Raw genomic sequence first — 11,097 nt, 5'->3', positions numbered from 1 at the left:
GGACTGCTTGAGCTCAGGAGTCTGAGACCAGCCTGACCAACATGCAGAAACTCCATCTCTACTAAAAATACAAAATTTAGCTGGCACAGTGGTGGGCACCTGTAATCTCAGCCACGCAGGAGAATCGCTTGAACCCAAGAGGCGGAGGTTGCAGTGAGCCGAGATCATGCCACTGCACTCTAGCCTGGACAAGAGTGAAACTGTCTCAAAAAAAAAGAAAAAAGAAATACTAAGAACCCTTACATGAGAAAAAGAAATAGGAATCTTGGGTTCTAGCCCCCACTCAGCCACTATCTAAAAGTGTGGCCTCGGCAGGGCGCGGTGGCTCAAGCCTGTAATCCCAGCACTTTGGGAGGCCGAGACGGGCGGATCACGAGGTCAGGAGATCGAGACCATCCTGGCTAACACAGTGAAACCCCGTCTCTACTAAAAACTACAAAAAACTAGCCGGGCGACGTGGCGGCACCTGTAGTCCCAGCTACCTGGGAGGCTGAGGCAGGAGAATGGCGTGAACCCGGGAGGCGGAGCTTGCAGTGAGCCGAGATCCGGCCACAGCACTCCAGCCTGGGTGACAGAGCGAGACTCCGTCTCAAAAAAAAAAAAAAAAAAAAACTGTGGCCTCAGACAGCTCTGTTAGTCTAGTGGTTCTCAGAATTGTGATCCCCAGACCTGTAGTATCCGTATCCAATGAGAACTTGTTAGAAATGCAAATTCTGGCCAGGCACAGCAGCTCATGCCCATAATTCCAGCACTTTGGGAGGCCCAGGTGGGAGGACAGCTTGAGTCCAGGAGTTAGACTAACCTGGGCAACATACTGAGACCCTCAACTCTACAAAAACTTTTAAAAATAGCCAGGCATGGTGGCACGCAGGTGTACTCCCAGCCACTTGGGAGGCTGAACCCAGGGGGTCAAGGTTGCAGTGAGCTGTGTTCACACCACTGCACTCCAGCCTGAGCAACAGAGTGAGAGACCCTGTCGAAGCAAGGAGGAGGAGGAGGAGAAGAAGAAGGAGGATGAGGAGGGGGAGGCAGCAGCGGCAGAGGAGGTGGAAGAGGCAGAGGCGGCGGTGGAGGACCCTGTGGAAGCGGGGAGAAAGAGGAGGAGGAGAAAGAAGGAAGAGAAGGAGGAGGAGGAGGAGAAAGAGAAGGAGAAAGAAGGAAGAGAAGGAGGAGGCGAAGGAGAAGGAGACAGAGGAGGAGGAGGAGAAGGAGAAGAGGACGAGAAAGAGGAAAAAGAAAGGGGAGAGAAGAAGTGGCATGCAGACAAATTCCTGGGTCTCATTCCAGACCCACTCAATCAGAAACTGGCAGTGGGGCCCAAGAATCAAGACTTTTAGGTGATTTTGATGCATGTTATAGTATGAGAATCAATGACTTTCTAGTTCTCAGTTTTCCCATCCATAACCTGTACCTAGTTGTACTGGATGATTCAAAGGCCTATACAGGTTATAAGAATCTGAATCCAACCATATTAATATAAAAAGTATGGCCAAGCTGTATCCAACTCTTTTGATAATTTTCAATGACAATGAAAAACTCAAGATTTAAGAATTCTGGCTGGGGGTAGTGGCTCACACCTGTAATGCCAGAGCTTTGGGAAGCCAAGGTGGACGGACTGCTTGAGCTCAGGAGTCTGAGACCAGCCTAGGCAACATAATGAGACCTTGTCTCAAATACAAAACAAAACAAAACAAAATCAGGCCCTGTGTGGTGGCATGCACCTGTCATCCCAGCTACCTGGGAGGCTGAGGTGGAAGGATTGCTTGGGCCAGGGAGATCAAGGTTGCAGTGAGCCATGAGCACACCACTGCACAGCAGCCTGGGTGACAGAGGGAGACCCTGTCTCAAAAAACATAATAATAATTCTACACAAAGCTTCAATTAAGCAGAATCTAATATTCAGAATCCTAGATTAATCAGAATATATTTCATTTTATTGTTAGAAAAAAGGAAAACAAAACACAGACACGTACACATGAGGTTTCTAAGAGCCCAAAAAGTGAATTTCAGCACATACCCCCCAAAATATTACAAATTGACTCCAATCTGTTTCTCAATTGTGATCTTTTAAAAAGGACTGCAGAGGCCAGGTGCAGTGGCTCATACCTGTAATCCCAGCATTTTGGGAGGCCAAGGTGGGCGGATCACCTGAGGTCAGGAGTTTGGGACCAGCCTGGCCAACAGGTGAAACTCCATTTCTACTAAAAATACAAAAATTAGCCGGGCATGGAGGTGGGTGCCTGTTATACCAGCTACTTCGGAGGCTGAGGCAGGAGAATTGCTTGAACCTGGAAGGCGGAGCGAGCTGGGATCGTGCCACTGAACTCTCGCCTGGGCGACAGAGCGAGAATCTGTATCCAAAAAAAAAAGACTGCAGAGTAACTAAAGCATTCTTTCCACTTGTTCATCATCCTGTAGTAATATGGGTGTAGAACTTTTTAAAAACTCAAGAGATTCTGTCTGGGTTTGTACAAGAGACACCACTCATCCCCATCCCCATTCATGTAGTACATTATCATCAACTCTCCTATCAGTCCCAATCAGTCTTACCAACTAACTAGACAAGAAAAAAAAAATGACCTAAGATAGGTCAGATTCTAGGCTGAACACCAGAAGTAGGGTTGATAGAAGTCAGAGCTAGGATCGTTCACTTTTGGATAACAAGAGAGTGTCCGCACTAAGAATTATGCAAATCTACAGAAAGAATCAAGTGAGAGACCGTAAGGCCAGGGAAAGGTAGTGAGAATAATGGTGTAGTTGAACAGTGTCCCCCCCAAATTCACATCCACCTGAAACCTCGGAATGTGACTTTATTTAGAAATAGGCTCTTTGCAGATTTCCTTAGTTAAGGGTTGAGATCACACTGGATTAGGGTGAGCCCTAAATCCAGTAACTGGTGTCCTCCCAAGAGGAGGAGAGGACAGATACACAGCAAAGAAGGTCACATGAAGACCGAGGCAGAGATTGGGGATATGGTGCCTGAGGCCAACGAAAGCCAGGAGCTATCAGAAACTGGAAGAGGCAGTTTCCATTAGAGAGAATGTATGTGGCCCAGTTGACAGCTCGGTTTTGGACTTTTGGCTTGTTTAACTGTGAGAATGAATTTCTGTTGTTTTTAATCCATCTAGTTTGTGGTTATTTGTAATGGCAGCCTTAGGAAACAAATACATGTAGTAACTGATATTCCTCGTATGTCTCGCCCTTTAATTCCTTATTTATTCATTTATTTGCCCAACAAGTACTTAGTACTCTTACATGTCCTATATTATTCTAGCACTGGGAATACAGTATTAACTAAAACAAAACACAAAAAAATCCCTGTGCTCAGGTGATTTTTATAGTATGTGAATTTTATCTGAATTAAAGTTGATTAAAGAAACCTTTGCCTTCATGGACTTTATATGCCAGTGGGCTGTTCTTCCATCCTTCCACAAATTCTAATTTTTGTTTAAGCTAGTTGATGAGCTTTCTATTCCTTGTAATTAAATGATCTCCATATCACATTCTATAATTCTATTATTAATAGTTCTTGATTACAGGAAGACTTGCAAACTTATTATGGTCACAAAACATATCCATGTTGCCAATTTATTTTCAATCCTCACTTGTTTGACCTCTCAGTAAAATCTGATCCAGTCAACCACTTCTTTATCTTTCAAACATTCTTCTCTATATTTTTATAATCTCCTTGGCCTAGGAAATGTCACAGGGACTGGTAATACAGATAAGTAATTCCTGGAATACATCAGGACTCGGGGGTAACAGGGAAGGGGGCACATGAAGAGAACCAAGCTTTCCACCTGGCCTTTCCTCTTCCCTGTTTCCCCTTAATTGGAACTGAGCTTTCAGGTGTCACATTCAGCAGATAGGGAGAGGTCCCATGAAGGAAGCGTAGCAGTGAGCTGGTGCAACTGGAGGGGGGAACTCCAGAGTTGCACTGTTGGCCAGAACCCCCCAAGAACAGAAGTCAGGTTACTCACGGAATTACAAATATGGAAAGGGAGAAAGCTATAAAAAAACCCTGTGGTGCTGCGCTGCAATTGGAGGAATCATTGTAAGTTCAAGATTTTGAATATTTATAAATACTAAAACTGGTATGTGTGTACATACGTATGTATGTGCATATATTCTTAGCTGTGTCCACTGCAAGGGTCTAGATCTGGGAGCACATATAGCACCCAGATCTCACTGTCTACTAAAAGGAATCAGGGTTCTTGGAAAAATGGCTGAGTCCAGAACTAGAGCAGGAAACATACAAGACAATCCTAGAAAAAATCTTGTACTATAAAGTAAGGAAGTGATCAAATAAGGATGAGGATATGTCCAAAAGACACTGAGTACCAATTTGAAAGGGTTACTGTGGCCAACTAAAGGACAATTTGAGCATCAAAATAAATAACTGACTTGATTGTTATCCTCTGAATACAACAGGAATCCAAGAGTCTGTACTGATTTAAAAGTTTAAAACAAATGAGTATGTACATACGTAATAAATAAGGGAGAAAGGAAAGCGCTACCCTACAGTAGACTGCTAAAGAATAAACCCAGAATAAAGGAATTTTTTTTTTTTTTGAGACTGAGTCTCACTGTCACCTAAGTTGGAGTACAGTGGCACCATCTTGGCTCACTGCAACCTCCACCTCCCAAGTAGATGGGACAACAGGCATGCACCATCCTGTCCACCTAGTTTTTGTATTTTTAGCAGAGACGAGGTTTCGTCATGTTGGCCAGGCTGGTATTGAATTACTGACCTCAGATTATCCTCCTGCCTCAGCCTCCCAAAGTGCTGGGATTACAGGCATGAGCCACTGCACCCGGCCAGAACAAAGGAAATTTTTAAAAGACCATATTTTAACTTTAAATATTTAAATATCCTAAGATATTCTGCAACTACCACAACAATAGATTGTGTCAATAATCATTAATGAGTGCTAAATCCACGGGTGAACATATGGTAGGGATCAGGAATACGTTATAGTATCAAGGTATCTCCCCACAAAATATTTTTCTGTATTTTAATTATATATTCAATATTTTAAACATTTCATATGTTATAGTTTAATATGGAGAAACTTGGCAGACACCATCTTAACCAAGTGATAAAACACAACATCAATAACAAAAAAATCATCACGAGGTCTGCCTAATATGATTGCACTGCGATGGACACAGCAACACCCCTGTAGTGCTCCTGTCAAAAAGGCATAAATCACAAAACATCAGATAAAACCAAACTGAGGGACATTCTACAAAGTAACTGGCTTACACTTTTTTTTTTTTTTTTGGTAGAGACAGGGTCTGGCTGTTGCCCAAGCTGGTCTCAAACACCCGGGCTCAAGCGATTCTCAGGCTCTGCTTCCCAAAGCACTGGTATTACCATAGCTGGCCTGTACTCTTGAAAAGCGTCAAGGTCATGAAAGACAAGGACTATTTCAGAATAAAGAAAATTAAGTAGAAATGATAGCTAAAGACAATATGTGATCCTAGACTGATAAAGGACATTATTGGCTCAAACCAATGAAATATGAATGGAGCTGGTGGATTAGATCGTAGTATTCGATCAATGTTAACTTTTTAATGATGGTTATACGGGAGTGTCCTGGTACTTTAAAATGTACACTGAAAAATTAAGGTGTAATAAGGCAACACATCTGCAACTTATTCTTTAATAGTTCAGAAATATTAACAATTGAGTAATCTGGGTGAAAGGTATAAGGAGCTATAAATGCTATTTCTGTAACTTTTATGTAAATTTCAAGTTACTTTAAAATGAAAAGTTAGAAAGTTTAAAACATAATAGAACATAACCCATTAAATAAATCTGAGTCCAGGCAGGACACAGTGGTTCATGCCTGTAATCCCAGTACTTTGGGAGGCCAAGGTGGGCAAATCACTTGAGGTCAGGAGTTCGAGACCAGCATAGCCAACATGGCAAAACCCCGTCTCTACTAAAAATAAAAAAAAAACTGACTGGACAACACAGTGGCCCACGCCTGTAATCCCAGCACTTTGGGAGTCCGAGGTGGGCGGATTATGAGGTCAAGAGCTCGTGACCAGCCTGACCGACATAGTGAAACCCCCATCTCTACTAAAAATACAAACAAAATTAGCCGGGAGTGGTGGCATGTGCTTGTAATCCCAGCTACTCAGGAGGCTGAGGCGGGAGAATCGCTTGAACTCGGGAGGCACAGGTTGCAGTGAGACAAGATCACGCCACTGCACTCTAGCCTGGGCCACAGAGCAAGACTTGGTCTCAAAAAAAAAAAATTAGCCGGGCGTGGTGGCACGCACCTGTAGTCCCAGCTACTTGGGAGGCTGACAGGAGAATTGCTTGAACCTGGGAGGTGGAGGTTGCAGGGAGCCAAGATTGTACCACTGCACTCCAGCCTGCCTGGGTGACAGAGTGAGATTCCATCTCAAAAAATAAGCAAATAAATAAATAAATAGAAAATAAATCTGAGTCCATACTAACTAAATGGGGGGGTAGCAGATTAATAAACAAAATGAAATGACAAAAAAAAGGAATGACAGACTTAGAAAATCACACTGTAGAAATGATTGACTCAAGCGAGAATTATTGATGGATGGTAAAAATATTGGGTGAAACCTTGATGAACAATTTGCAGTCACAAAGTATCTCCCCACAACTTGCTTTTCAATTACAAAAGAAAAGTAACTGCATTAGAGACCTGGAAGATACCACCTTAATCAAGTGATCCAAGTTGTAACAATAAAGGGACTTGGCATCACTAGTCTACTGATGTGTGCAAAGAATAGGACATACTGTTTACATAGTATTTATACCAGAAATGCATAAACTGCATCTAATCACGAGGGAATATCATACAAACCCAAATTAAAGGATTAGCCTGTTCTCTGCAGAAGTGTCAATGTCATGAAAGACAAAAGAAAATCTAGGGAATTGTTCCAGATTAAAAGAGACTAAAGAGACTAAATACAATGTGTGACTAGGGAGGAGATGGCTATACTGGATATTAATGGAACAATCTCGCAAAGGTTGAATGCACAGTGTATTAGATAACACTAAATGTTAAATTTAATGGGATAACTTTTCTGTGATTATATGTTTAAAATATCCTAGTCCTTCTCACCCACAGTTTTGTTTTCCATGGTTTCAGCTGCCCACAGTCAACTGTGGTTCGAAAATATTACATGGAAAATTCCAGAAATAAACAGTGGGGGATGCTCTAAAACCCCGAGTGAATGCCTGAATCCATGGATAACACCAAACCCTATACATACTGTTTTTTCCTATACATAATACTTGTGATAATGTTTAATGGGTAAATTAGGCATAGGAAGAGATGAACAATAATAAAACATAACAATATGTCAACATCATTTCTCTTGCACTTTGGGGCCATCATTAAGCAATGTACTTGGATAAAAGCACTACAGGCTGGGCGAGGTGGCTTATGCCTGTAATCCCAGCACTTTGGGAGGCCGAGGCGGGCAGATCACTTGAGGTCAGGAGTTCCAGATTGGCCTGGCCAACATGATGAAACTTCGTCTCTACTAAAAATACAAAAATTAGCAGGGTGTGGTGGTGCACACCTGTAGTCCCGGCTACTCGGGAGGCTGAGGCAGGAGAGTTGCTTGAACCTGCAGAGCGGAGGTTGCAGTGAGTCACGATCATGTCACTGCATTTCAGCCTGGGTGACAGAGCGAGACTCTGTCTCACAAAAAAAAGCAAAACAATACTGCAACAGTTGATCTGATAACCCAGATGGCTACCAAGTGACTAATACACGGTGAATCCATACAGCATGGATACGCTAGGTAAAGGAATGATTGGTGTCCTGGGTGAGACGGAATGAGATTTCATCACAATACTCAGAATGGTGTACAATTCAGGCCAGGCATGGTGGCTCACGCCTGTAATCCCAGCACCTCGAGAGGCCGAGGTGGGTGGATCACCAGAGGTCAGGAGTTCAAGACCAGCTTGGCCAACATGGCGAAACCCCGTCTCTGCTAAAAATACAAAAAAATTAGCTGAACGTGGTAGCACACGCCTGTAATTCCAGCTACACAGGAGGCTGAGGCACGACAATCACTTGAACCTGAGCGGCAGAGGTTGAAGAGAGCCAAGATCGTGCCACTGCACTTCAGCCTGGGTGACAGAGCAAGACTCCATCTCAAATAATAATAATAATAAATAATAAAATAAAAAAGAACGGTGTAAAATGTTAAACTCATATACTATTTCTGGAATTTTTCATTTAGTATTTTCGAACCAGTTAACCACAGATAACTGAAACCATGGGAAGCAAAACTGCAGGTAAGGGGAGACTACAGTATCTTAAATATTAAATTGCCACTTGTCAGGCTGACAGACTCAAAATTTCATCATGCACTCATGGAACCAATCTAGAGTCAGTTTCTCCTTAGCACTATCCCACCAAATAATTTCAGAACTGGAGACCTGTGTTTTTTCTTTTATCACAACAGGTTAAAAAGGAGGATAATTTTTTAATACAAACTTAACTTTTGGTCAAGATGTCATGGATGTTCCTGGTATTTTTGATCCTAACAGTCTTCGCCATTTTCACTATTAACTTCAGTCTGTGAAATCTGCCTAGACTGAAGTTTTTTTTTTGCTTGGACAAATCATTCAGGCATAGAAGCTCTCATTATTGGCAAAATTAGAGGGTAGCAAACTTCTCCGACTTGCAACATCAAGAAAGGTTTGCCCATAAAATAGAGATTCTGCTATTCGAGTTTCATTTGGTAAAATAAGTTCATCATTTTCACAGGACTACTGGATTGCCAGAAAGAGTGCTGCAACCTCTTCTGTAACCCAATACAAGGTTTGTATTACATAACTTGACTTACCAGGCAAAAAATAGGGATCACTTTTAAGTGGTGGCTCACGCCTGTAATTCCAGCACTGTGGGAGGCTCAGGCGGGTGGATCACTTGAGGTCAGGAGTTCCAGACCAGCCTGACCAACACGGCAAAACTCCGTCTCTACTAAAAACACAAAAACTAGCTGGCATGGTGGCAAACACCTATAGTTCCAGCTACTCGGGAGGCCCAGGAACCCAGAAGGCGGAAGTTGCAATGAGCCAAGATCACGCCACTGCACTCCAGCCAGGGCGACAGAGCAGACCAAATAAACAAACAAACAAACAAAAATCTAACCTAATGGCTTTTTTGAGTCTCACTGTGTGGTCCAGGCTGCAGTGCAGTGGTGCAATCTTGGCTCACTGAAGCCTCTGCCTCCCGGGTTCAAGTGATTCTCCTGTCTCAGCCTCCCTAGTAGCTGAGATTACAGGCTTGCCCGACCACAGCCGGCTAATTTTTGTATTTTTAGTAGAGAAGGGGTTTCACCATATTAGCCAGGCTGGTGTTGAACTCCTGACCTCAAGTGAACTACCCGCCTCCGCCTTCCAAAGTGCTGGGATTACAAGTGTGAGCCACCGCGCCCAGCCCCAGTGGTTCATTTTAAAGAAAATTCAGTCGTTTTGGGGCTACTTTATCAAAATTTATGTATCTTCAGTTTTCCTCTATTTCTGCAATTTTTAAACAACATTCATATTTTGCTTAAGTTTCACCTATTATCACCGATTTAAATATAAAAACAAAAACATTTCAATATAGAAAAAGGTTGAGTAAAAGATAAATCATGTATCTAAAGTTAGTACAACAGGCCAGGCTCAGGCGGTTGCCGCCTCTAATCTCCGGGCTTTGAGAGGCTGAGGCTGAAGGATCACTTAAGCCCGGGAGTTCAAAACTGCAGTGAGCTATGATTCTGCAACTGCACTCCAGCCTGGGTGACAGAGCAAGCCCCTGTCTCTAAAAATAATAACAGAAGAAAAAAGCAAACAAAAATAAAACAAAAATAAGTACAATCAGTACAACAAAATGTTTGATAAGCCTCCAAATATATCTCTGAGTTGCCTCCCCTGCCTTTCAACTCATTAGGGTGAACATCTAATCCCTCTATTCAGAATGCTTCATGCCTTATGTTGCCACTAGTTTTCTTATCAAAATCATCTAGTTCTTCTCTTCAATCTGCTTTGAAATTTTAACTGCTCTGGAAAGGTCTCAATTGCACACCGTCCGTACTAAACATTCCACTTATCTCTGGTATCAAACACCCAAAGCAACTAATGAAGAATTTGCAATTTTAATATGTTCCAGAAACCGGAGTTAAAAAAAAAAATCAATAAACTCACGATGATAAGGGGAAAATTGAGGGTTTTCAAAATATAAAATCACCGCACTGTAAGATATATTAACTAGCAATCGTTTAAAATACAATTTTAGCGTCCTTAAACATTAAACCTTTGAACGCGTAAACTAAAGTTGCACGACCCAGTTTCATCACTGTTACTATTAACAATAATAATGGTACCTACCCAGTATCTCCCAATCCATGCAGGAAAATCACCTATAAGAGAAGAGGAAAAATTATAAGCAATGCTTAAATAAGCCCACACAGGATTGTTACACATTAGCTTTGCTTAAGGTAGAAAACGGAACGAAACCTACGAGAGAATTATACAACACTATCTTTGGCGACTTAATCTCTATCGACCTCTTTTAAATGGCAAAAATTCAAATCACCTTCTCCCTTTAATTCCTGAGATAACGAATGGCGGGGCGGGGTAGCACTCAGAGGTCCCAGTTAGACATTGAGTGCAAATTATCACATTCTAAGAAAAACAGTTTATCTCTTTCAAGTCAAATCAGGAACGTCTCTCATATATCCTGTAGAATTTTTCCATTGCAAAAGCAAGCTTCCGGAGGCAAAAATAAGTTTGAGTTTTCGTACACGAGTTTCCTAAAAAAACAGTACTTCTGACCTTGTAGGACACTTAAATCTTCAAACTTCTTGCATTGAGGACAAGAGTGTGAGGTGACAATAAGGCGATTTCCAGGCGGACTTAGGTTTCCCTCACCCACACACCAGGCAGAAACACACTGCAAAGGAGGACGCCGTGCCCCAGGCCGGCCCGCGGTGGTCCCGGGGCCGCACTTCCTCCGTAATACAGGGGGGAAGCTGGGGACTGGCTCTCGCCCCGGCTGTGACCCCTCTGGCTGCCCCTGCCCCCCCGCGGACCCGGCCGCGCCG

The 11,097-nt window shown here is 42.7% G+C and overlaps 1 protein-coding gene across 1 annotated transcript in view; it reads right to left on the bottom strand.

The window, feature by feature from the left end:
* The window catches only part of LYPLA1 (lysophospholipase I), a 77,940-nt gene extending 66,943 nt beyond the window's left edge, over nt 1-10,997 (bottom strand). The window contains exons 1-2 of the mRNA XM_011937584.1: nt 10,829-10,997; nt 10,382-10,413 (exon numbers count right to left, since the gene is read on the bottom strand). The gene's annotated coding sequence lies outside the window, so the exon portion shown is untranslated. The remainder of the gene's footprint in view (nt 1-10,381; nt 10,414-10,828) is intronic.
* Nucleotides 10,998-11,097: the final 100 nt, after the last annotated feature.

The sequence above is a fragment of the Colobus angolensis genome, unplaced genomic scaffold (genome assembly GCF_000951035.1).
Source record: "Colobus angolensis palliatus isolate OR3802 unplaced genomic scaffold, Cang.pa_1.0 Scaffold166, whole genome shotgun sequence".
NCBI lineage: Eukaryota > Metazoa > Chordata > Mammalia > Primates > Cercopithecidae > Colobus > Colobus angolensis.
This window is presented reverse-complemented; position numbering and strand designations above follow the sequence as displayed.